Below are 24,898 nucleotides of genomic sequence, written 5' to 3'. Positions count from 1 at the left end.
GTCTATGTCCCGCATCAATATAGACCAAAGTACAGAGGGTTGGGCTATGCTATTGTGCACCTACCTGATGCATCAGAAGGTGCGAGGCCCTTGCTAAATTCTGTGCACAGACTTTGAGATCTATACTTTAGACTGTATCTAAACCTGCTCCAACATGGACTGACATTCTGGCCTACTTTCAGCCGATGCGACTTGTCTGCCGCTGAACAGTCGCTTTTTATGTATTCAGCACCTATGTATAATGTTGTAAAAATGCTCTAGAAGCTAAAGTCGCAGAAATGTCACACATATTTGGCCTGCAACTTTCTGTGCGACAAATTCAGACAGGAAAAATCAGTATAAATCCTTAGAAAATTATCCCCCAGTGTCTCCATCTGCTGGCGGTATTGAATAAGCATTGCTGCACTGATGGGGTATGCATTAGACGAAAAAAAAGAAGAAAAAGAAGAATAATACGCCCAGAAAAGAGGCGAAAAGGAGAAAAACGTAAAAAAACGTGAAAAAAAGTAAGAGGAAGAGAAGGGAAAAAAAGGTGGAAATGGGTTTAAAAGTGATTTCGGCGGAGAAATATATATATATATATATATATATATATATATATATATATATACGCGCACACACACACATATATATAAACGTATTCTCCGTTGAGATATTGCAGCCGCTGCTGTGTCCAGGCCCAGGAGCCTTAGCACTGTGCTGTGATGTCACTCAATACCACTGACATCACTAGGTGTAAACAACATCTCTCCTTTGCTGTGTATGTGACTATGGAGCTGTTTGGTGATGTCGTCTATTATGGCCTTCATAGAAGCAACAGGAGATTGTTGCATCCATCTAGAACCCTCAGAACTACAGTGCTATGATGTCACTCACTTCCACAGGCCTTGCAGAGTGTAAACAACAACAACCCAGCTTTGTTGTGTATGTAACCATAGGGATTTGTGATGTCACCTAGAACCTTCACAGCAGCGACAGCTTTATGAGGAGCATAAGCACTGCTCTGCCTGAGCAGAACCATCACCGCCATAGGTTGTCAAATAACCCGGGTTTAACCCACACAGGTAAGTCCAATTGGGTGCAGGCATGTCCTCTATGCTTACAGCTTCCCGTGGGTGTTGGTTTGATACCGTTTGGGGACAGCCAAGGAGGCATCTGCAGGCAACAAAGGTAGGTGTGTGCTTGTGTGTGTGTTTCCTATGCAGATCCTAAGCCCAGTGTCACATGCAAGTAGGAGGAGTAAGAAGGGTTCCTGGCAAATCCGGGTTATGGATTGCATTTAAAAAGGCCCCGTGGGAGTGCAATGGGCCCCTGTCTTGCTGCTTAGCAATAATGGTATGGGTTTAGGTTCTGCTGTGTGTACTGGTGGTTGACTGCCCCCAGCCCAGAGTGTGCATGGAAAATTGTCTGGCAGCCTCCCTGACAGCAAGCAGTGATAGTGCCCATGAAGGGCACCTTGTTGGGCCCGCCCCTTTCACGGTTATCGCTTCTCGGCCTTTTGGCTAAGATCAAGTGTAGTATCTGTTCTTATCAGTTTAATATCTGATACGTCCCCTATCTGGGGACCATATATTAAATGGATTTTTGAGAACGGGGGCCGATTTCGAAGCTTGCTTCCGTCGCCCTATGCATTGACCTGATATGGCAGTATCTTCGGGTACAGTGCACCACCCCCTTACAGGGTTAAAAAGAAAGATTCCTACTTTCATTGCTACCTGCTTGCTGGCTAGCCAGCTAGCCAGCCCTGTGGGCCTTGCTGCTGCTGCAGCCAAAAAACAAAAGGTGGTGCTGCTGCTGCTTCTGCTGCTTCTGCTTCTGCTTGTGTCTGGCCGCTGTTGGAGCGTCCAGGCACAGGACTTCTGCTGCTGCTGACTAAATGGCCTCCTTAATTGGATCATTTGAGTAGCCAGCACACCTGTGCAGGTAGGGCATGACATGATAGGCAGCTGCCTTGATAGCGGGTGGGTGCTGAATGTTCCTAATTGACAAAATAAGATTAATGCTTATGAAGAAATATAAAATCTCATCCCTTCCCCAATATCGCGCCACACCCCTACCCCTTAATTCCCTGGTTGAACTTGATGGACATATGTCTTTTTTCGACCGTACTAACTATGTAACTATGTAACATAACATGGGGGGGGGGGGGGTCTCCTGGCTGTTCACACAGGTGTGTCATTGCTGTACATTGACCATGCATTGCTTCTGTGGTATTGCAAAGGCAAAGACAAATGCTTCCAGCCATCCATTGCACTAATGGATTGGTCATCAGCTGGCTGTCTATGTCCCGCATCAATATAGACCAAAGTACAGAGGGTTAGGCTATGCTATTGTGCACCTACCTGATGCATCAGAAGGTGCGAGGCCCTTGCTAAATTCTGTGCACAGACTTTGAGATCTATACTTTAGACTGTATCTAAACCTGCTCCAACATGGACTGACATTCTGGCCTACTTTCAGCCGATGCGACTTGTCTGTCGCTGAACAGTCGCTTTTTATGTATTCAGCACCTATGTATAATGTTGTAAAAATGCTCTAGAAGCTAAAGTCGCAGAAATGTCACACATATTTGGCCTGCAACTTTGTGTGCGACAAATTCAGACAGGAACAATCAGTATAAATCCTTAGAAAATTATCCCCCAGTGTCTCCATCTGCTGGCGGTATTGAATAAGCATTGCTGCACTGATGGGGTATGCATTAGACGAAAAAAAAGAAGAAAAAGAAGAATAATACGCCCAGAAAAGAGGCGAAAAGGAGAAAAACGTAAAAAAACGTGAAAAAAAAGTAAGAGGAAGAGAAGGGAAAAAAAGGTGGAAATGGGTTTAAAAGTGATTTCGGCGGAGAAATATATATATATATATATATATATATATATATATATATATACGCGCACACACACACATATATATAAACGTATTCTCCGTTGAGATATTGCAGCCGCTGCTGTGTCCAGGCCCAGGAGCCTTAGCACTGTGCTGTGATGTCACTCAATACCACTGACATCACTAGGTGTAAACAACATCTCTCCTTTGCTGTGTATGTGACTATGGAGCTGTTTGGTGATGTCGTCTATTATGGCCTTCATAGAAGCAACAGGAGATTGTTGCATCCATCTAGAACCCTCAGAACTACAGTGCTATGATGTCACTCACTTCCACAGGCCTTGCAGAGTGTAAACAACAACAACCCAGCTTTGTTGTGTATGTAACCATAGGGATTTGTGATGTCACCTAGAACCTTCACAGCAGCGACAGCTTTATGAGGAGCATCAGCACTGCTCTGCCTGAGCAGAACCATCACCGCCATAGGTTGTCAAATAACCCGGGTTTAACCCACACAGGTAAGTCCAATGGGGTGCAGGCATGTCCTCTATGCTTACAGCTTCCCGTGGGTGTTGGTTTGATACCGTTTGGGGACAGCCAAGGAGGCATCTGCAGGCAACAAAGGTAGGTGTGTGCTTGTGTGTGTGTTTCCTATGCAGATCCTAAGCCCAGTGTCACATGCAAGTAGGAGGAGTAAGAAGGGTTCCTGGCAAATCCGGGTTATGGATTGCATTTAAAAAGGCCCCGTGGGAGTGCAATGGGCCCCTGTCTTGCTGCTTAGCAATAATGGTATGGGTTTAGGTTCTGCTGTGTGTACTGGTGGTTGACTGCCCCCCAGCCCAGAGTGTGCATGGAAAATTGTCTGGCAGCCTCCCTGACAGCAAGCAGTGATAGTGCCCATGAAGGGCACCTTGTTGGGCCCGCCCCTTTCACGGTTATCGCTTCTCGGCCTTTTGGCTAAGATCAAGTGTAGTATCTGTTCTTATCAGTTTAATATCTGATACGTCCCCTATCTGGGGACCATATATTAAATGGATTTTTGAGAACGGGGGCCGATTTCGAAGCTTGCTTCCGTCGCCCTATGCATTGACCCGATATGGCAGTATCTTCGGGTACAGTGCACCACCCCCTTACAGGGTTAAAAAGAAAGATTCCTACTTTCATTGCTACCTGCTTGCTGGCTAGCCAGCTAGCCAGCCCTGTGGGCCTTGCTGCTGCTGCAGCCAAAAAACAAAAGGTGGTGCTGCTGCTGCTTCTGCTGCTTCTGCTTCTGCTTGTGTCTGGCCGCTGTTGGAGCGTCCAGGCACAGGACTTCTGCTGCTGCTGACTAAATGGCCTCCTTAATTGGATCATTTGAGTAGCCAGCACACCTGTGCAGGTAGGGCATGACATGATAGGCAGCTGCCTTGATAGCGGGTGGGTGCTGAATGTTCCTAATTGACAAAATAAGATTAATGCTTATGAAGAAATATAAAATCTCATCCCTTCCCCAATATCGCGCCACACCCCTACCCCTTAATTCCCTGGTTGAACTTGATGGACATATGTCTTTTTTCGACCGTACTAACTATGTAACTATGTAACATAACATGGGGGGGGGGGGGTCTCCTGGCTGTTCACACAGGTGTGTCATTGCTGTACATTGACCATGCATTGCTTCTGTGGTATTGCAAAGGCAAAGACAAATGCTTCCAGCCATCCATTGCACTAATGGATTGGTCATCAGCTGGCTGTCTATGTCCCGCATCAATATAGACCAAAGTACAGAGGGTTAGGCTATGCTATTGTGCACCTACCTGATGCATCAGAAGGTGCGAGGCCCTTGCTAAATTCTGTGCACAGACTTTGAGATCTATACTTTAGACTGTATCTAAACCTGCTCCAACATGGACTGACATTCTGGCCTACTTTCAGCCGATGCGACTTGTCTGCCGCTGAACAGTCGCTTTTTATGTATTCAGCACCTATGTATAATGTTGTAAAAATGCTCTAGAAGCTAAAGTCGCAGAAATGTCACACATATTTGGCCTGCAACTTTCTGTGCGACAAATTCAGACAGGAAAAATCAGTATAAATCCTTAGAAAATTATCCCCCAGTGTCTCCATCTGCTGGCGGTATTGAATAAGCATTGCTGCACTGATGGGGTATGCATTAGACGAAAAAAAAGAAGAAAAAGAAGAATAATACGCCCAGAAAAGAGGCGAAAAGGAGAAAAACGTAAAAAAACGTGAAAAAAAAGTAAGAGGAAGAGAAGGGAAAAAAAGGTGGAAATGGGTTTAAAAGTGATTTCGGCGGAGAAATATATATATATATATATATATATATATATATATATACGCGCACACACACACACACATATATATAAACGTATTCTCCGTTGAGATATTGCAGCCGCTGCTGTGTCCAGGCCCAGGAGCCTTAGCACTGTGCTGTGATGTCACTCAATACCACTGACATCACTAGGTGTAAACAACATCTCTCCTTTGCTGTGTATGTGACTATGGAGCTGTTTGGTGATGTCGTCTATTATGGCCTTCATAGAAGCAACAGGAGATTGTTGCATCCATCTAGAACCCTCAGAACTACAGTGCTATGATGTCACTCACTTCCACAGGCCTTGCAGAGTGTAAACAACAACAACCCAGCTTTGTTGTGTATGTAACCATAGGGATTTGTGATGTCACCTAGAACCTTCACAGCAGCGACAGCTTTATGAGGAGCATCAGCACTGCTCTGCCTGAGCAGAACCATCACCGCCATAGGTTGTCAAATAACCCGGGTTTAACCCACACAGGTAAGTCCAATGGGGTGCAGGCATGTCCTCTATGCTTACAGCTTCCCGTGGGTGTTGGTTTGATACCGTTTGGGGACAGCCAAGGAGGCATCTGCAGGCAACAAAGGTAGGTGTGTGCTTGTGTGTGTGTTTCCTATGCAGATCCTAAGCCCAGTGTCACATGCAAGTAGGAGGAGTAAGAAGGGTTCCTGGCAAATCCGGGTTATGGATTGCATTTAAAAAGGCCCCGTGGGAGTGCAATGGGCCCCTGTCTTGCTGCTTAGCAATAATGGTATGGGTTTAGGTTCTGCTGTGTGTACTGGTGGTTGACTGCCCCCCAGCCCAGAGTGTGCATGGAAAATTGTCTGGCAGCCTCCCTGACAGCAAGCAGTGATAGTGCCCATGAAGGGCACCTTGTTGGGCCCGCCCCTTTCACGGTTATCGCTTCTCGGCCTTTTGGCTAAGATCAAGTGTAGTATCTGTTCTTATCAGTTTAATATCTGATACGTCCCCTATCTGGGGACCATATATTAAATGGATTTTTGAGAACGGGGGCCGATTTCGAAGCTTGCTTCCGTCGCCCTATGCATTGACCCGATATGGCAGTATCTTCGGGTACAGTGCACCACCCCCTTACAGGGTTAAAAAGAAAGATTCCTACTTTCATTGCTACCTGCTTGCTGGCTAGCCAGCTAGCCAGCCCTGTGGGCCTTGCTGCTGCTGCAGCCAAAAAACAAAAGGTGGTGCTGCTGCTGCTTCTGCTGCTTCTGCTTCTGCTTGTGTCTGGCCGCTGTTGGAGCGTCCAGGCACAGGACTTCTGCTGCTGCTGACTAAATGGCCTCCTTAATTGGATCATTTGAGTAGCCAGCACACCTGTGCAGGTAGGGCATGACATGATAGGCAGCTGCCTTGATAGCGGGTGGGTGCTGAATGTTCCTAATTGACAAAATAAGATTAATGCTTATGAAGAAATATAAAATCTCATCCCTTCCCCAATATCGCGCCACACCCCTACCCCTTAATTCCCTGGTTGAACTTGATGGACATATGTCTTTTTTCGACCGTACTAACTATGTAACTATGTAACATAACATGGGGGGGGGAGGGGGGGGGTCTCCTGGCTGTTCACACAGGTGTGTCATTGCTGTACATTGACCATGCATTGCTTCTGTGGTATTGCAAAGGCAAAGACAAATGCTTCCAGCCATCCATTGCACTAATGGATTGGTCATCAGCTGGCTGTCTATGTCCCGCATCAATATAGACCAAAGTACAGAGGGTTAGGCTATGCTATTGTGCACCTACCTGATGCATCAGAAGGTGCGAGGCCCTTGCTAAATTCTGTGCACAGACTTTGAGATCTATACTTTAGACTGTATCTAAACCTGCTCCAACATGGACTGACATTCTGGCCTACTTTCAGCCGATGCGACTTGTCTGTCGCTGAACAGTCGCTTTTTATGTATTCAGCACCTATGTATAATGTTGTAAAAATGCTCTAGAAGCTAAAGTCGCAGAAATGTCACACATATTTGGCCTGCAACTTTCTGTGCGACAAATTCAGACAGGAAAAATCAGTATAAATCCTTAGAAAATTATCCCCCAGTGTCTCCATCTGCTGGCGGTATTGAATAAGCATTGCTGCACTGATGGGGTATGCATTAGACGAAAAAAAAGAAGAAAAAGAAGAATAATACGCCCAGAAAAGAGGCGAAAAGGAGAAAGACGTAAAAAAACTTGAAAAAAAAGTAAGAGGAAGAGAAGGGAAAAAAAGGTGGAAATGGGTTTAAAAGTGATTTCGGCGGAGAAATATATATATATATATATATATATATATATATATATATATATATATATACGCGCACAAACACACATATATATAAACGTATTCTCCGTTGAGATATTGCAGCCGCTGCTGTGTCCAGGCCCAGGAGCCTTAGCACTGTGCTGTGATGTCACTCAATACCACTGACATCACTAGGTGTAAACAACATCTCTCCTTTGCTGTGTATGTGACTATGGAGCTGTTTGGTGATGTCGTCTATTATGGCCTTCATAGAAGCAACAGGAGATTGTTGCATCCATCTAGAACCCTCAGAACTACAGTGCTATGATGTCACTCACTTCCACAGGCCTTGCAGAGTGTAAACAACAACAACCCAGCTTTGTTGTGTATGTAACCATAGGGATTTGTGATGTCACCTAGAACCTTCACAGCAGCGACAGCTTTATGAGGAGCATCAGCACTGCTCTGCCTGAGCAGAACCATCACCGCCATAGGTTGTCAAATAACCCGGGTTTAACCCACACAGGTAAGTCCAATGGGGTGCAGGCATGTCCTCTATGCTTACAGCTTCCCGTGGGTGTTGGTTTGATACCGTTTGGGGACAGCCAAGGAGGCATCTGCAGGCAACAAAGGTAGGTGTGTGCTTGTGTGTGTGTTTCCTATGCAGATCCTAAGCCCAGTGTCACATGCAAGTAGGAGGAGTAAGAAGGGTTCCTGGCAAATCCGGGTTATGGATTGCATTTAAAAAGGCCCCGTGGGAGTGCAATGGGCCCCTGTCTTGCTGCTTAGCAATAATGGTATGGGTTTAGGTTCTGCTGTGTGTACTGGTGGTTGACTGCCCCCCAGCCCAGAGTGTGCATGGAAAATTGTCTGGCAGCCTCCCTGACAGCAAGCAGTGATAGTGCCCATGAAGGGCACCTTGTTGGGCCCGCCCCTTTCACGGTTATCGCTTCTCGGCCTTTTGGCTAAGATCAAGTGTAGTATCTGTTCTTATCAGTTTAATATCTGATACGTCCCCTATCTGGGGACCATATATTAAATGGATTTTTGAGAACGGGGGCCGATTTCGAAGCTTGCTTCCGTCGCCCTATGCATTGACCCGATATGGCAGTATCTTCGGGTACAGTGCACCACCCCCTTACAGGGTTAAAAAGAAAGATTCCTACTTTCATTGCTACCTGCTTGCTGGCTAGCCAGCTAGCCAGCCCTGTGGGCCTTGCTGCTGCTGCAGCCAAAAAACAAAAGGTGGTGCTGCTGCTGCTTCTGCTGCTTCTGCTTCTGCTTGTGTCTGGCCGCTGTTGGAGCGTCCAGGCACAGGACTTCTGCTGCTGCTGACTAAATGGCCTCCTTAATTGGATCATTTGAGTAGCCAGCACACCTGTGCAGGTAGGGCATGACATGATAGGCAGCTGCCTTGATAGCGGGTGGGTGCTGAATGTTCCTAATTGACAAAATAAGATTAATGCTTATGAAGAAATATAAAATCTCATCCCTTCCCCAATATCGCGCCACACCCCTACCCCTTAATTCCCTGGTTGAACTTGATGGACATATGTCTTTTTTCGACCGTACTAACTATGTAACTATGTAACATAACATGGGGGGGGGGGGGGGGGGGGTCTCCTGGCTGTTCACACAGGTGTGTCATTGCTGTACATTGACCATGCATTGCTTCTGTGGTATTGCAAAGGCAAAGACAAATGCTTCCAGCCATCCATTGCACTAATGGATTGGTCATCAGCTGGCTGTCTATGTCCCGCATCAATATAGACCAAAGTACAGAGGGTTAGGCTATGCTATTGTGCACCTACCTGATGCATCAGAAGGTGCGAGGCCCTTGCTAAATTCTGTGCACAGACTTTGAGATCTATACTTTAGACTGTATCTAAACCTGCTCCAACATGGACTGACATTCTGGCCTACTTTCAGCCGATGCGACTTGTCTGTCGCTGAACAGTCGCTTTTTATGTATTCAGCACCTATGTATAATGTTGTAAAAATGCTCTAGAAGCTAAAGTCGCAGAAATGTCACACATATTTGGCCTGCAACTTTCTGTGCGACAAATTCAGACAGGAAAAATCAGTATAAATCCTTAGAAAATTATCCCCCAGTGTCTCCATCTGCTGGCGGTATTGAATAAGCATTGCTGCACTGATGGGGTATGCATTAGACGAAAAAAAAGAAGAAAAAGAAGAATAATACGCCCAGAAAAGAGGCGAAAAGGAGAAAAACGTAAAAAAACGTGAAAAAAAAGTAAGAGGAAGAGAAGGGAAAAAAAGGTGGAAATGGGTTTAAAAGTGATTTCGGCGGAGAAATATATATATATATATATATATATATATATATATATATATATATATACGCGCACACACACACATATATATAAACGTATTCTCCGTTGAGATATTGCAGCCGCTGCTGTGTCCAGGCCCAGGAGCCTTAGCACTGTGCTGTGATGTCACTCAATACCACTGACATCACTAGGTGTAAACAACATCTCTCCTTTGCTGTGTATGTGACTATGGAGCTGTTTGGTGATGTCGTCTATTATGGCCTTCATAGAAGCAACAGGAGATTGTTGCATCCATCTAGAACCCTCAGAACTACAGTGCTATGATGTCACTCACTTCCACAGGCCTTGCAGAGTGTAAACAACAACAACCCAGCTTTGTTGTGTATGTAACCATAGGGATTTGTGATGTCACCTAGAACCTTCACAGCAGCGACAGCTTTATGAGGAGCATCAGCACTGCTCTGCCTGAGCAGAACCATCACCGCCATAGGTTGTCAAATAACCCGGGTTTAACCCACACAGGTAAGTCCAATGGGGTGCAGGCATGTCCTCTATGCTTACAGCTTCCCGTGGGTGTTGGTTTGATACCGTTTGGGGACAGCCAAGGAGGCATCTGCAGGCAACAAAGGTAGGTGTGTGCTTGTGTGTGTGTTTCCTATGCAGATCCTAAGCCCAGTGTCACATGCAAGTAGGAGGAGTAAGAAGGGTTCCTGGCAAATCCGGGTTATGGATTGCATTTAAAAAGGCCCCGTGGGAGTGCAATGGGCCCCTGTCTTGCTGCTTAGCAATAATGGTATGGGTTTAGGTTCTGCTGTGTGTACTGGTGGTTGACTGCCCCCCAGCCCAGAGTGTGCATGGAAAATTGTCTGGCAGCCTCCCTGACAGCAAGCAGTGATAGTGCCCATGAAGGGCACCTTGTTGGGCCCGCCCCTTTCACGGTTATCGCTTCTCGGCCTTTTGGCAAAGATCACGTGTGGATTTCTGTGCGTGGTTTGGGTTGAAAGGAGTGGTGATCGGGGCCCTCTTTACGGGGGGCCCTGGATTGTTGCTGAGCTGCGATCGTGGGTTTTACCTGCAAAAATGAGCGAGAAGGCGCGTGGACTTGAGGACACGGTGCGGATCTACGTTCCTGGCGAGCACCGGGGGACGATCGGACTTGACCAAATCGTTTTTGAGATTCTTCGCAAGCTTGATTACCTACAGGTATGGAATGTATTGGCTATACAGGATTTTCCTAGGCAAGGAATTTATGATATTACTTTTTGTGGTTCTGAGATTTGCCAGAGAGTCTATATGGATCTTGAAGAAATGAAGAGGAAAAGTGAGCCTGCTATAATGAAGAAGATTAAAGTGGAACCGTTATTTATGAATACAACAAAGGTAGTAATTGTCCACATGTATAATCCTAAGGTTTCTGATGAAATGGTTACAAACTTTTTGTTCCGGTATTGCGAGGAAGTGAAATTTATAGGAAGACTTAAGAACAAGTTTGGGTACTTTAATTGTAAGAGAAAGTTTATTGTAAAATTTAAAAAAGATGAAGGAATGCAAGATGGAAGGAAGAGCATACCACAGGTGTTTTCTATCGGAGGAGAGAGAGGTTTCTGCTTTTATGAAGGCCAGTTGCAATATTGTAGAAAGTGCCATGCCTATGGCCATGTGCAGGATTATTGCCCTGAGAAAGGAGAATGTTGCAGAAATTGTGGGAAAACTGGTCATGAAGCAAGTATCTGTACAGAGAAGAAGACATGTGATATCTGTGGAAGTGAGGAACATTTGGCAAGAGGCTGTGATATGTGGTATAAAAAGAAGAGAAGTTATGCTGATGCAGCTGGGAATAGAGGAGAACAAAGAGAAAAAGGGGGAGGGAGGTTTGTTCCTGGAGTTGGTGAGAGTGTGAGTGTTAATGTGGCACAGGTGGCTGAGGAAACTTCTGTGATAGTGGAGCACATTAGCACTCAGGAGAGGTCAGGGGAGGAGGGTGTTTCCACTGCTGTGACTGGTGAGGAGACAGGTGTGGGAGGTGAATTTACCTTGGTGAAAAAGAAAAAAGCAAAAAAAGTGAAAGTGGTGGAGAAAATTGAGACAGTGTATGGTGATGTTCTTTCTAGTGAAGAGGCTATGGATGATATTGAATGTCCAAACCCAATTGTGGGGGAGGAGGAGGGAATGGAAGTTGTTGGGTCATCTCAGAGATCTCTGACACCTGGTCAGAGAGTTTCTCGCAGTAAGGAAGAAGAGGAGGAGGAAGATGAGGATGTGCAGGTTGTGAATAAAAGGTGTAAGACAGGGAGCTGGTCTGAGGATCAGGAAGCCCTTGTTCTTGGTAGTGATAATGAAATAGACAGGGACTCTAACATAGGGTCGCCTGATTGTTTTGCAAGTTTACATAGGAAAGTTGAAGGCCAAAATGTTAATTTCTAAGTTAAGATGGATTTTAAAGCATTTGGTTTTCTTTTCCTAGTTATTATGACTTTGGTTGTAACAACTATTAATGTAAGAAGTATTGAGTCTGAAATTAGGAGAGCTGCAATTTTTGATATTCTTGAGAATGTTAGAAGTGATGTGATATGTTTACAGGAGTGTGCAATAAAGTCAGCACCTTATGCAAATGAGTGGAAGTGTGGGCAGTCCTTCTGGTCCACATGTGCAGAAAACAAAAATGAAGGTGTGGGGATTTTATTGCGAAACAGGGACATTAAAGTTTTAAATTGCCAAATTTTAGTACCTGGTCGTTGTATGGTTTTAATTTTTGAGGTTTTGGGCCAGAGGATGAGAATTTTTAATGTGTATGCTCCAGCAGAAAAACAAGCACGTTTGTCTTTTTTAGAGTCCCTTAAGTTTTTTATCCCTGGTCGTGAAGATACTATTATTGTTGGCGATTTTAACTGCATTAGATCCGTCAATGATCGTGAGAGCTCTGCTGAGGTTAGAACTGATATTACTTCCAATGTTTTAAATCAAATTATTCAAGACTTGCATTTTACTGATGTTGGACTGATGGTTAGCACTGATGAAAGATATACGTACATATCAGATAGTGGCCGCTGTAAATCCCGGATCGATTACATCCTGGTCTCTGATGGGATTAAGGTGGTCCGGTGCAATCAAATGATGTCAACTTTCTCAGACCACAAGATGGTGTCGGCTGAGATAAGTGTCACAGAGTCCCTTCATTTTGGGAGGGGGCTCTGGAAATTAAATGTAAGTCTATTGGAAGATGAGGAAGTAATGGCTGGTTTTAATCATGTGTTTTTATCCTGTGTTTCTAAACAACCTGATTTTAGTAATGTCTTAGTGTGGTGGGAATGGGCTAAAGGAGAGTTTTCTAATTTCTTTAAGATGTTTTGCATAAAGAGAGCACAAGAGAAGAGGAGGAGTGATGAAAGGCTTGTATCCCGGTTAGAGACTCTCTATAAGTTTAAACGTGTTGGTGTGGAGGTGGAGAATGAGATTGTTAAGGTGAAGGGGGAGATGAAAAAAAGGTTGTTGGAAAAGGGAAGAAATATTGTATATAAGTCTAAAGTGCAGCACCTAGAAGAAAATGAGCAGTGTACACGGTATTTCTTTAAAAAATGTTTTAATGCTAAAGGTGTTTTTAAATCTGTTTTTACCCCTACGGGGGAAGTTTTTGGAGAGGAGATGGTGAAGGAGATTGGCAGATTTTATGAGACACTCTTTAGTAATAAGAGCAGAGCCAGTGAGACGGAGATGAATGATTATTGTAATATTTTGGAGAATAATGTTCCTGTTGAAAAAGTAGATTTTTTGATTGATGATGTTAGTGAAGGGGAGATCAAGCAGGCCCTGGATAAGATGGCCAAAGGGAAGACACCAGGCTGTGATGGTCTTCCCGCTGAGTTTTATTCCGCGTTCTGGAATATTTTAAGTAAAGAGTTTACACGGGTGGTGCAATATGTTTTTAACTCAGGTGTTTTAGCTGAATCTATGAAGAAAGGGGTCATAACATTAATTCATAAAAAAGGTGATGGCAGAGATCTTAAAAATTGGAGACCTATAACTTTATTAAATTGTGACTACAAGATAATTGCTAAGATTGTGGCTAATAGACTGAGTGATGTAGTGGACCACCTTGTGGGAGAATACCAAGTTTGTGCAGTACCGAAAAGAAAAATAACAGATAATTTATTGCTTTTAAGAGACTCTATTTATTACAGTAACTTCAACAAGAATGCACTGTTTGTTGAGTCCATAGATTTCGAAAAGGCTTATGATAAGGTTGCACATGATTTTATGTTCATTGCTTTAAAACACTTAGGTATTCCAGAAAAGTTATTATCTGTTATTATGAGTTTTTATCATGGGGTGACAAGTCAGATTTTAGTAAATGGGCATGTGGGGCCTGCTTTTAATGTCCTGTCTGGAGTCAGACAGGGATGCCCACTCTCCCCAATTCTGTTTATATGCGTTATAGAGGGCCTGTTGAAGAATGTGCAGAAAGATAAATGTGTGAGTGGTGTTTTTATTCCAGGTAGTGATGGTAGTAAGTTAAAGGTTTTAAGTTATATGGATGATGTGGTTTTTACTTGTACATCCCAAGCAGATCTCAACAGAGTAAATTTGCATGTGAGGATTTTTTGTTGTGTGGCTGGGATGAATGTGAACTGGGGGAAGTGCCAATTATGCAGTTTTGGGAACCAAGAGAATATAGTAGTGGATGGTGTTAAGGAAAAAGAAGACATTGAAGTGCTAGGAGTGATATTTGACAAAGACCTCAAAGGAAAGAAAAGTTATGAGACTTTGGACAGTAAAATTGAGAAGAAGCTATCCTTCTGGAGGTTAAGGAACTTGTCACTTAAAGGGAAAGTTCTTATCATTAAGTCTGTAATCCTACCGCTTCTCTTGTATACGGCTATGGTGCTTCCTCCAGGAAAGTTATGGACTAGGAGAGTTACAAGGAAGCTTTTTGTGTTCTTCTGGGGGTCTAAGATGGAGAAAATGAGAAGAGAAGAAGTGATGAAGAGTATGAATTTGGGCGGATATAACTTTCCAAACATTGATCTGTTTTTAAAGGTGCACTATTTTCTTTTAATTTTTAAATTGATACAGTGCAATAATAGGGCGGCAGACATGAGTAAATACCTTGCAGGATGGTTGTTTTCCAAGTGGGGCTGGTGTGAGAGGGATTTGAGGAGACCCATAGCACATGTGATACCTACCTTCTATGTGCTCCTCAGGTCTTTCAATGATCAATTTGGTTTGAGCTCTTTAGGTGAACCTGATAAAAAGAAAATAGAACAAGAAATAAGGAAAAATGAGAGATTATATGAAGTACCATTCTGCACTAATGCTCAGTCTGTGAAGATTTGGAAGTTTTTTAAAGTTATTGGACTATCAAACAGACAAAAAGACGTTAGTTGGATGTCCTTTCATGGCTGCCTCCCAACCCGATCTTTTTTAAATGGAAGAGGTTTGAGAATAAGTGACAGATGCCCAAGAGAGGGTTGTGGAGGTAGAGAAGACTTAGTGCACCTTTATTGGGACTGTTTTTATGCAAAAGAATTTTTTATGTTTTTAAAGAGGTTTTTAATCCAACTCACTGGATATAATAGTTTTTCTTTTGAGAAAGTTTTTATTGGTCAAGATCTTAGTAAAAAGGAAGATACACGTACTAATTGGATTCTTTTTTCTGTTTTTAAAGAGGTTTTATGGGACTCACGCAATTTGCTTGTTTTTAAAAATGTTGTTATTTCTCCGAGGGAATTGAAAAGATTGTTTTTAGGAAGGATTTTTACTATCTTTCTACTGGACAAAAAGAGAATTGGTGAAGAAGAAGCGGAGAAAATCTGGATGCATACACGATGGAAGAATTTATAAGAAGTACGTAAAGGAGAAAGCTGTAAGTTTTTGACCAATTTCTGTGATTGTTTTTGACATGTTTTTTTGTTTTGTTGTTTAGTCACTTTTTCTTGGCACTCGGTTCCCTTAGTTAGTTTTTTCCGTATGATGTTTTTTCAGATATTGTTTTAAGTGACGAGTCTTGGTAGGTGACCTGATGATCGTCCAAACAATAGTCTGTAACTGAGGAAAAAAAAAAAAAAAAAAAAAAAATCTGTTCTTATCAGTTTAATATCTGATACGTCCCCTATCTGGGGACCATATATTAAATGGATTTTTGAGAACGGGGGCCGATTTCGAAGCTTGCTTCCGTCGCCCTATGCATTGACCCGATATGGCAGTATCTTCGGGTACAGTGCACCACCCCCTTACAGGGTTAAAAAGAAAGATTCCTACTTTCATTGCTACCTGCTTGCTGGCTAGCCAGCTAGCCAGCCCTGTGGGCCTTGCTGCTGCTGCAGCCAAAAAACAAAAGGTGGTGCTGCTGCTGCTTCTGCTGCTTCTGCTTCTGCTTGTGTCTGGCCGCTGTTGGAGCGTCCAGGCACAGGACTTCTGCTGCTGCTGACTAAATGGCCTCCTTAATTGGATCATTTGAGTAGCCAGCACACCTGTGCAGGTAGGGCATGACATGATAGGCAGCTGCCTTGATAGCGGGTGGGTGCTGAATGTTCCTAATTGACAAAATAAGATTAATGCTTATGAAGAAATATAAAATCTCATCCCTTCCCCAATATCGCGCCACACCCCTACCCCTTAATTCCCTGGTTGAACTTGATGGACATATGTCTTTTTTCGACCGTACTAACTATGTAACTATGTAACATAACATGGGGGGGGGGGGGTCTCCTGGCTGTTCACACAGGTGTGTCATTGCTGTACATTGACCATGCATTGCTTCTGTGGTATTGCAAAGGCAAAGACAAATGCTTCCAGCCATCCATTGCACTAATGGATTGGTCATCAGCTGGCTGTCTATGTCCCGCATCAATATAGACCAAAGTACAGAGGGTTAGGCTATGCTATTGTGCACCTACCTGATGCATCAGAAGGTGCGAGGCCCTTGCTAAATTCTGTGCACAGACTTTGAGATCTATACTTTAGACTGTATCTAAACCTGCTCCAACATGGACTGACATTCTGGCCTACTTTCAGCCGATGCGACTTGTCTGTCGCTGAACAGTCGCTTTTTATGTATTCAGCACCTATGTATAATGTTGTAAAAATGCTCTAGAAGCTAAAGTCGCAGAAATGTCACACATATTTGGCCTGCAACTTTCTGTGCGACAAATTCAGACAGGAAAAATCAGTATAAATCCTTAGAAAATTATCCCCCAGTGTCTCCATCTGCTGGCGGTATTGAATAAGCATTGCTGCACTGATGGGGTATGCATTAGACGAAAAAAAAGAAGAAAAAGAAGAATAATACGCCCAGAAAAGAGGCGAAAAGGAGAAAAACGTAAAAAAACGTGAAAAAAAAGTAAGAGGAAGAGAAGGGAAAAAAAGGTGGAAATGGGTTTAAAAGTGATTTCGGCGGAGAAATATATATATATATATATATATATATATATATATATATATATATATACGCGCACACACACACATATATATAAACGTATTCTCCGTTGAGATATTGCAGCCGCTGCTGTGTCCAGGCCCAGGAGCCTTAGCACTGTGCTGTGATGTCACTCAATACCACTGACATCACTAGGTGTAAACAACATCTCTCCTTTGCTGTGTATGTGACTATGGAGCTGTTTGGTGATGTCGTCTATTATGGCCTTCATAGAAGCAACAGGAGATTGTTGCATCCATCTAGAACCCTCAGAACTACAGTGCTATGATGTCACTCACTTCCACAGGCCTTGCAGAGTGTAAACAACAACAACCCAGCTTTGTTGTGTATGTAACCATAGGGATTTGTGATGTCACCTAGAACCTTCACAGCAGCGACAGCTTTATGAGGAGCATCAGCACTGCTCTGCCTGAGCAGAACCATCACTGCCATAGGTTGTCAAATAACCCGGGTTTAACCCACACAGGTAAGTCCAATGGGGTGCAGGCATGTCCTCTATGCTTACAGCTTCCCGTGGGTGTTGGTTTGATACCGTTTGGGGACAGCCAAGGAGGCATCTGCAGGCAACAAAGGTAGGTGTGTGCTTGTGTGTGTGTTTCCTATGCAGATCCTAAGCCCAGTGTCACATGCAAGTAGGAGGAGTAAGAAGGGTTCCTGGCAAATCCGGGTTATGGATTGCATTTAAAAAGGCCCTGTGGGAGTGCAATGGGCCCCTGTCTTGCTGCTTAGCAATAATGGTATGGGTTTAGGTTCTGCTGTGTGTACTGGTGGTTGACTGCCCCCCAGCCCAGAGTGTGCATGGAAAATTGTCTGGCAGCCTCCCTGACAGCAAGCAGTGATAGTGCCCATGAAGGGCACCTTGTTGGGCCCGCCCCTTTCACGGTTATCGCTTCTCGGCCTTTTGGCTAAGATCAAGTGTAGTATCTGTTCTTATCAGTTTTTCATGCCGGTGGACAGTAACGCCGGTATGGGGCTGGTGGGGATGGGTGCTGCATGGAGGATGCAGGTGTACCAGGGCTTTCCGGGGCTGGTTCTGAGGAATCAGCTCGACGGCTGCCCCGATGTGACCTGTTCCCTCCGGGTCTCGCCATGAGGCTGAGAGGGTCTAGAGCCGAGGTACTTTTGTGCCTCGGGGAGTGGTGACCCCGAGGTGCCGAAACTCACTGGGAGGATAGGCTCACTGAGTTGAAGCACGGGCACCATAATCTCTTCACCTTGTGGCACTCACCTCTTGATTCCCGGCCTTCTGGCTAGGATCAGAGAAATTTTTATAGATCCGGCCGGATGTCCGGGCAGTATATCTGCACACATTCACTTATTTATTTCTTTTTTGTCTCACTGTGTCACTTTTTGCGTGTTGTGTGTTCACAGGATTGGTCAGGATGCGGTAGCCCTTCTGGGTGTCCCTCCTGGCGGTCTAGGGGAGGTGTGTGTGGCCATTAGGTTCCGCACCTCCCTGCAAACACCCCGGGTACTCCTGCTTTGGCAGGGTACCTACCGTAATCGGCTCTGCGGGCAGATACCTTGGCTAACGCCAAGGGGGATGCCGGGAGCATTTGTGGTCCCCTAGTAGCTTCGGCGAAAAGGGACATCGAACCTGGAACCTCGCAGGTACCTTTTGGTCCGGAGGCGAAGGGTAAGGTTTGTTGGGGGGCCTCTCTCCTATCGGAGAAGGGCTTGTGATAGACCGCATCCTTTGTGCACGTTTTTTTAGTGTAACACGTTTGCACTTTTTCTTGCACTTTGGGTGAATCGAAAGCACGTTCCTCGGCTTTAGATAAAAAAAAAAAAAAAAAAAAAAAAAAAAATCTGTTCTTATCAGTTTAATATCTGATACGTCCCCTATCTGGGGACCATATATTAAATGGATTTTTGAGAACGGGGGCCGATTTCGAAGCTTGCTTCCGTCGCCCTATGCATTGACCCGATATGGCAGTATCTTCGGGTACAGTGCACCACCCCCTTACAGGGTTAAAAAGAAAGATTCCTACTTTCATTGCTACCTGCTTGCTGGCTAGCCAGCTAGCCAGCCCTGTGGGCCTTGCTGCTGCTGCAGCAGCCAAAAAACAAAAGGTGGTGCTGCTGCTGCTTCTGCTGCTTCTGCTTCTGCTTGTGTCTGGCCGCTGTTGGAGCGTCCAGGCACAGGACTTCTGCTGCTGCTGACTAAATGGCCTCCTTAATTGGATCATTTGAGTAGCCAGCACACCTGTGCAGGTAGGGCATGACATGATAGGCAGCTGCCTTGATAGCGGGTGGGTGCTGAATGTTCCTAATTGACAAAATAAGATTAATGCTTATGAAGAAATATAAAATCTCATCCCTTCCCCAATATCGCGCCACACCCCTACCCCTTAATTCCCTGGTTGAACTTGATGGACATATGTCTTTTTTCGACCGTACTAACTATGTAACTATGTAACATAACATGGGGGGGGGGGGGGTCTCCTGGCTGTTCACACAGGTGTGTCATTGCTGTACATTGACCATGCATTGCTTCTGTGGTATTGCAAAGGCAAAGACAAATGCTTCCAGCCATCCATTGCACTAATGGATTGGTCATCAGCTGGCTGTCTATGTCCCGCATCAATATAGACCAAAGTACAGAGGGTTAGGCTATGCTATTGTGCACCTACCTGATGCATCAGAAGGTGCGAGGCCCTTGCTAAATTCTGTGCACAGACTTTGAGATCTATACTTTAGACTGTATCTAAACCTGCTCCAACATGGACTGACATTCTGGCCTACTTTCAGCCGATGCGACTTGTCTGTCGCTGAACAGTCGCTTTTTATGTATTCAGCACCTATGTATAATGTTGTAAAAATGCTCTAGAAGCTAAAGTCGCAGAAATGTCACACATATTTGGCCTGCAACTTTCTGTGCGACAAATTCAGACAGGAAAAATCAGTATAAATCCTTAGAAAATTATCCCCCAGTGTCTCCATCTGCTGGCGGTATTGAATAAGCATTGCTGCACTGATGGGGTATGCATTAGACGAAAAAAAAGAAGAAAAAGAAGAATAATACGCCCAGAAAAGAGGCGAAAAGGAGAAAAACGTAAAAAAAAACGTGAAAAAAAAGTAAGAGGAAGAGAAGGGAAAAAAAGGTGGAAATGGGTTTAAAAGTGATTTCGGCGGAGAAATATATATATATATATATATATATATATATATATATATATACGCGCACACACACACATATATATAAACGTATTCTCCGTTGAGATATTGCAGCCGCTGCTGTGTCCAGGCCCAGGAGCCTTAGCACTGTGCTGTGATGTCACTCAATACCACTGACATCACTAGGTGTAAACAACATCTCTCCTTTGCTGTGTATGTGACTATGGAGCTGTTTGGTGATGTCGTCTATTATGGCCTTCATAGAAGCAACAGGAGATTGTTGCATCCATCTAGAACCCTCAGAACTACAGTGCTATGATGTCACTCACTTCCACAGGCCTTGCAGAGTGTAAACAACAACAACCCAGCTTTGTTGTGTATGTAACCATAGGGATTTGTGATGTCACCTAGAACCTTCACAGCAGCGACAGCTTTATGAGGAGCATCAGCACTGCTCTGCCTGAGCAGAACCATCACCGCCATAGGTTGTCAAATAACCCGGGTTTAACCCACACAGGTAAGTCCAATGGGGTGCAGGCATGTCCTCTATGCTTACAGCTTCCCGTGGGTGTTGGTTTGATACCGTTTGGGGACAGCCAAGGAGGCATCTGCAGGCAACAAAGGTAGGTGTGTGCTTGTGTGTGTGTTTCCTATGCAGATCCTAAGCCCAGTGTCACATGCAAGTAGGAGGAGTAAGAAGGGTTCCTGGCAAATCCGGGTTATGGATTGCATTTAAAAAGGCCCCGTGGGAGTGCAATGGGCCCCTGTCTTGCTGCTTAGCAATAATGGTATGGGTTTAGGTTCTGCTGTGTGTACTGGTGGTTGACTGCCCCCCAGCCCAGAGTGTGCATGGAAAATTGTCTGGCAGCCTCCCTGACAGCAAGCAGTGATAGTGCCCATGAAGGGCACCTTGTTGGGCCCGCCCCTTTCACGGTTATCGCTTCTCGGCCTTTTGGCTAAGATCAAGTGTAGTATCTGTTCTTATCAGTTTAATATCTGATACGTCCCCTATCTGGGGACCATATATTAAATGGATTTTTGAGAACGGGGGCCGATTTCGAAGCTTGCTTCCGTCGCCCTATGCATTGACCCGATATGGCAGTATCTTCGGGTACAGTGCACCACCCCCTTACAGGGTTAAAAAGAAAGATTCCTACTTTCATTGCTACCTGCTTGCTGGCTAGCCAGCTAGCCAGCCCTGTGGGCCTTGCTGCTGCTGCAGCCAAAAAACAAAAGGTGGTGCTGCTGCTGCTTCTGCTGCTTCTGCTTCTGCTTGTGTCTGGCCGCTGTTGGAGCGTCCAGGCACAGGACTTCTGCTGCTGCTGACTAAATGGCCTCCTTAATTGGTTCATTTGAGTAGCCAGCACACCTGTGCAGGTAGGGCATGACATGATAGGCAGCTGCCTTGATAGCGGGTGGGTGCTGAATGTTCCTAATTGACAAAATAAGATTAATGCTTATGAAGAAATATAAAATCTCATCCCTTCCCCAATATCGCGCCACACCCCTACCCCTTAATTCCCTGGTTGAACTTGATGGACATATGTCTTTTTTCGACCGTACTAACTATGTAACTATGTAACATAACATGGGGGGGGGGGGGGTCTCCTGGCTGTTCACACAGGTGTGTCATTGCTGTACATTGACCATGCATTGCTTCTGTGGTATTGCAAAGGCAAAGACAAATGCTTCCAGCCATCCATTGCACTAACACTAATGGATTGGTCATCAGCTGGCTGTCTATGTCCCGCATCAATATAGACCAAAGTACAGAGGGTTAGGCTATGCTATTGTGCACCTACCTGATGCATCAGAAGGTGCGAGGCCCTTGCTAAATTCTGTGCACAGACTTTGAGATCTATACTTTAGACTGTATCTAAACCTGCTCCAACATGGACTGACATTCTGGCCTACTTTCAGCCGATGCGACTTGTCTGTCGCTGAACAGTCGCTTTTTATGTATTCAGCACCTATGTATAATGTTGTAAAAATGCTCTAGAAGCTAAAGTCGCAGAAATGTCACACATATTTGGCCTGCAACTTTCTGTGCGACAAATTCAGACAGGAAAAATCAGTATAAATCCTTAGAAAATTATCCCCCAGTGTCTCCATCTGCTGGCGGTATTGAATAAGCATTGCTGCACTGATGGGGTATGCATTAGACGAAAAAAAAGAAGAAAAAGAAGAATAATACGCCCAGAAAAGAGGCGAAAAGGAGAAAAACGTAAAAAAACGTGAAAAAAAAGTAAGAGGAAGAGAAGGGAAAAAAAGGTGGAAATGGGTTTAAAAGTGATTTCGGCGGAGAAATATATATATATATATATATATATATATATATATATATATACGCGCACACACACACATATATATAAACGTATTCTCCGTTGAGATATTGCAGCCGCTGCTGTGTCCAGGCCCAGGAGCCTTAGCACTGTGCTGTGATGTCACTCAATACCACTGACATCACTAGGTGTAAACAACATCTCTCCTTTGCTGTGTATGTGACTATGGAGCTGTTTGGTGATGTCGTCTATTATGGCCTTCATAGAAGCAACAGGAGATTGTTGCATCCATCTAGAACCCTCAGAACTACAGTGCTATGATGTCACTCACTTCCACAGGCCTTGCAGAGTGTAAACAACAACAACCCAGCTTTGTTGTGTATGTAACCATAGGGATTTGTGATGTCACCTAGAACCTTCACAGCAGCGACAGCTTTATGAGGAGCATCAGCACTGCTCTGCCTGAGCAGAACCATCACCGCCATAGGTTGTCAAATAACCCGGGTTTAACCCACACAGGTAAGTCCAATGGGGTGCAGGCATGTCCTCTATGCTTACAGCTTCCCGTGGGTGTTGGTTTGATACCGTTTGGGGACAGCCAAGGAGGCATCTGCAGGCAACAAAGGTAGGTGTGTGCTTGTGTGTGTGTTTCCTATGCAGATCCTAAGCCCAGTGTCACATGCAAGTAGGAGGAGTAAGAAGGGTTCCTGGCAAATCCGGGTTATGGATTGCATTTAAAAAGGCCCCGTGGGAGTGCAATGGGCCCCTGTCTTGCTGCTTAGCAATAATGGTATGGGTTTAGGTTCTGCTGTGTGTACTGGTGGTTGACTGCCCCCCAGCCCAGAGTGTGCATGGAAAATTGTCTGGCAGCCTCCCTGACAGCAAGCAGTGATAGTGCCCATGAAGGGCACCTTGTTGGGCCCGCCCCTTTCACGGTTATTGCTTCTCGGCCTTTTGGCTAAGATCAAGTGTAGTATCTGTTCTTATCAGTTTAATATCTGATACGTCCCCTATCTGGGGACCATATATTAAATGGATTTTTGAGAACGGGGGCCGATTTCGAAGCTTGCTTCCGTCGCCCTATGCATTGACCCGATATGGCAGTATCTTCGGGTACAGTGCACCACCCCCTTACAAGGTTAAAAAGAAAGATTCCTACTTTCATTGCTACCTGCTTGCTGGCTAGCCAGCTAGCCAGCCCTGTGGGCCTTGCTGCTGCTGCAGCCAAAAAACAAAAGGTGGTGCTGCTGCTGCTTCTGCTGCTTCTGCTTCTGCTTGTGTCTGGCCGCTGTTGGAGCGTCCAGGCACAGGACTTCTGCTGCTGCTGACTAAATGGCCTCCTTAATTGGATCATTTGAGTAGCCAGCACACCTGTGCAGGTAGGGCATTACATGATAGGCAGCTGCCTTGATAGCGGGTGGGTGCTGAATGTTCCTAATTGACAAAATAAGATTAATGCTTATGAAGAAATATAAAATCTCATCCCTTCCCCAATATCGCGCCACACCCCTACCCCTTAATTCCCTGGTTGAACTTGATGGACATATGTCTTTTTTCGACCGTACTAACTATGTAACTATGTAACATAACATGGGGGGGGGGGGGGGGTCTCCTGGCTGTTCACACAGGTGTGTCATTGCTGTACATTGACCATGCATTGCTTCTGTGGTATTGCAAAGGCAAAGACAAATGCTTCCAGCCATCCATTGCACTAATGGATTGGTCATCAGCTGGCTGTCTATGTCCCGCATCAATATAGACCAAAGTACAGAGGGTTAGGCTATGCTATTGTGCACCTACCTGATGCATCAGAAGGTGCGAGGCCCTTGCTAAATTCTGTGCACAGACTTTGAGATCTATACTTTAGACTGTATCTAAACCTGCTCCAACATGGACTGACATTCTGGCCTACTTTCAGCCGATGCGACTTGTCTGTCGCTGAACAGTCGCTTTTTATGTATTCAGCACCTATGTATAATGTTGTAAAAATGCTCTAGAAGCTAAAGTCGCAGAAATGTCACACATATTTGGCCTGCAACTTTCTGTGCGACAAATTCAGACAGGAAAAATCAGTATAAATCCTTAGAAAATTATCCCCCAGTGTCTCCATCTGCTGGCGGTATTGAATAAGCATTGCTGCACTGATGGGGTATGCATTAGACGAAAAAAAAGAAGAAAAAGAAGAATAATACGCCCAGAAAAGAGGCGAAAAGGAGAAAAACGTAAAAAAACGTGAAAAAAAAGTAAGAGGAAGAGAAGGGAAAAAAAGGTGGAAATGGGTTTAAAAGTGATTTCGGCGGAGAAATATATATATATATATATATATATATATATACGCGCACACACACACATATATATAAACGTATTCTCCGTTGAGATATTGCAGCCGC

General features: G+C 44.6%; 9 non-coding genes across 9 annotated transcripts; all 9 read left to right on the top strand.

The window, feature by feature from the left end:
* The first annotated feature begins 1,482 nt into the window (after positions 1–1,482).
* LOC130343267 (U2 spliceosomal RNA) lies at positions 1,483–1,673 on the top strand. The gene has a single exon (XR_008882627.1). It is a non-coding gene; the product is annotated as a U2 spliceosomal RNA (small nuclear RNA).
* Positions 1,674–3,760: 2,087 nt separating this feature from the next.
* LOC130343331 (U2 spliceosomal RNA) lies at positions 3,761–3,951 on the top strand. The gene has a single exon (XR_008882675.1). It is a non-coding gene; the product is annotated as a U2 spliceosomal RNA (small nuclear RNA).
* A 2,086-nt stretch (positions 3,952–6,037) lies between these two features.
* LOC130343330 (U2 spliceosomal RNA) lies at positions 6,038–6,228 on the top strand. Its single transcript, XR_008882674.1, has one exon. It is a non-coding gene; the product is annotated as a U2 spliceosomal RNA (small nuclear RNA).
* Positions 6,229–8,328: 2,100 nt separating this feature from the next.
* LOC130343329 (U2 spliceosomal RNA) lies at positions 8,329–8,519 on the top strand. The gene has a single exon (XR_008882673.1). It is a non-coding gene; the product is annotated as a U2 spliceosomal RNA (small nuclear RNA).
* A 7,189-nt stretch (positions 8,520–15,708) lies between these two features.
* Positions 15,709–15,902, top strand: LOC130343284 (U2 spliceosomal RNA). Its single transcript, XR_008882639.1, has one exon. It is a non-coding gene; the product is annotated as a U2 spliceosomal RNA (small nuclear RNA).
* Positions 15,903–17,994: 2,092 nt separating this feature from the next.
* On the top strand, positions 17,995–18,182 carry LOC130343293 (U2 spliceosomal RNA). The gene has a single exon (XR_008882643.1). It is a non-coding gene; the product is annotated as a U2 spliceosomal RNA (small nuclear RNA).
* Positions 18,183–18,875: 693 nt separating this feature from the next.
* On the top strand, positions 18,876–19,070 carry LOC130343286 (U2 spliceosomal RNA). Its single transcript, XR_008882641.1, has one exon. It is a non-coding gene; the product is annotated as a U2 spliceosomal RNA (small nuclear RNA).
* Positions 19,071–21,162: 2,092 nt separating this feature from the next.
* LOC130343328 (U2 spliceosomal RNA) lies at positions 21,163–21,353 on the top strand. Its single transcript, XR_008882672.1, has one exon. It is a non-coding gene; the product is annotated as a U2 spliceosomal RNA (small nuclear RNA).
* A 2,093-nt stretch (positions 21,354–23,446) lies between these two features.
* Positions 23,447–23,637, top strand: LOC130343349 (U2 spliceosomal RNA). Its single transcript, XR_008882692.1, has one exon. It is a non-coding gene; the product is annotated as a U2 spliceosomal RNA (small nuclear RNA).
* The last annotated feature ends 1,261 nt before the right edge of the window (positions 23,638–24,898 follow it).

The sequence above is a fragment of the Hyla sarda genome, unplaced genomic scaffold (assembly GCF_029499605.1).
Source record: "Hyla sarda isolate aHylSar1 unplaced genomic scaffold, aHylSar1.hap1 scaffold_678, whole genome shotgun sequence".
In the NCBI taxonomy this organism is placed as follows: domain Eukaryota; kingdom Metazoa; phylum Chordata; class Amphibia; order Anura; family Hylidae; genus Hyla; species Hyla sarda.
This window is presented reverse-complemented; position numbering and strand designations above follow the sequence as displayed.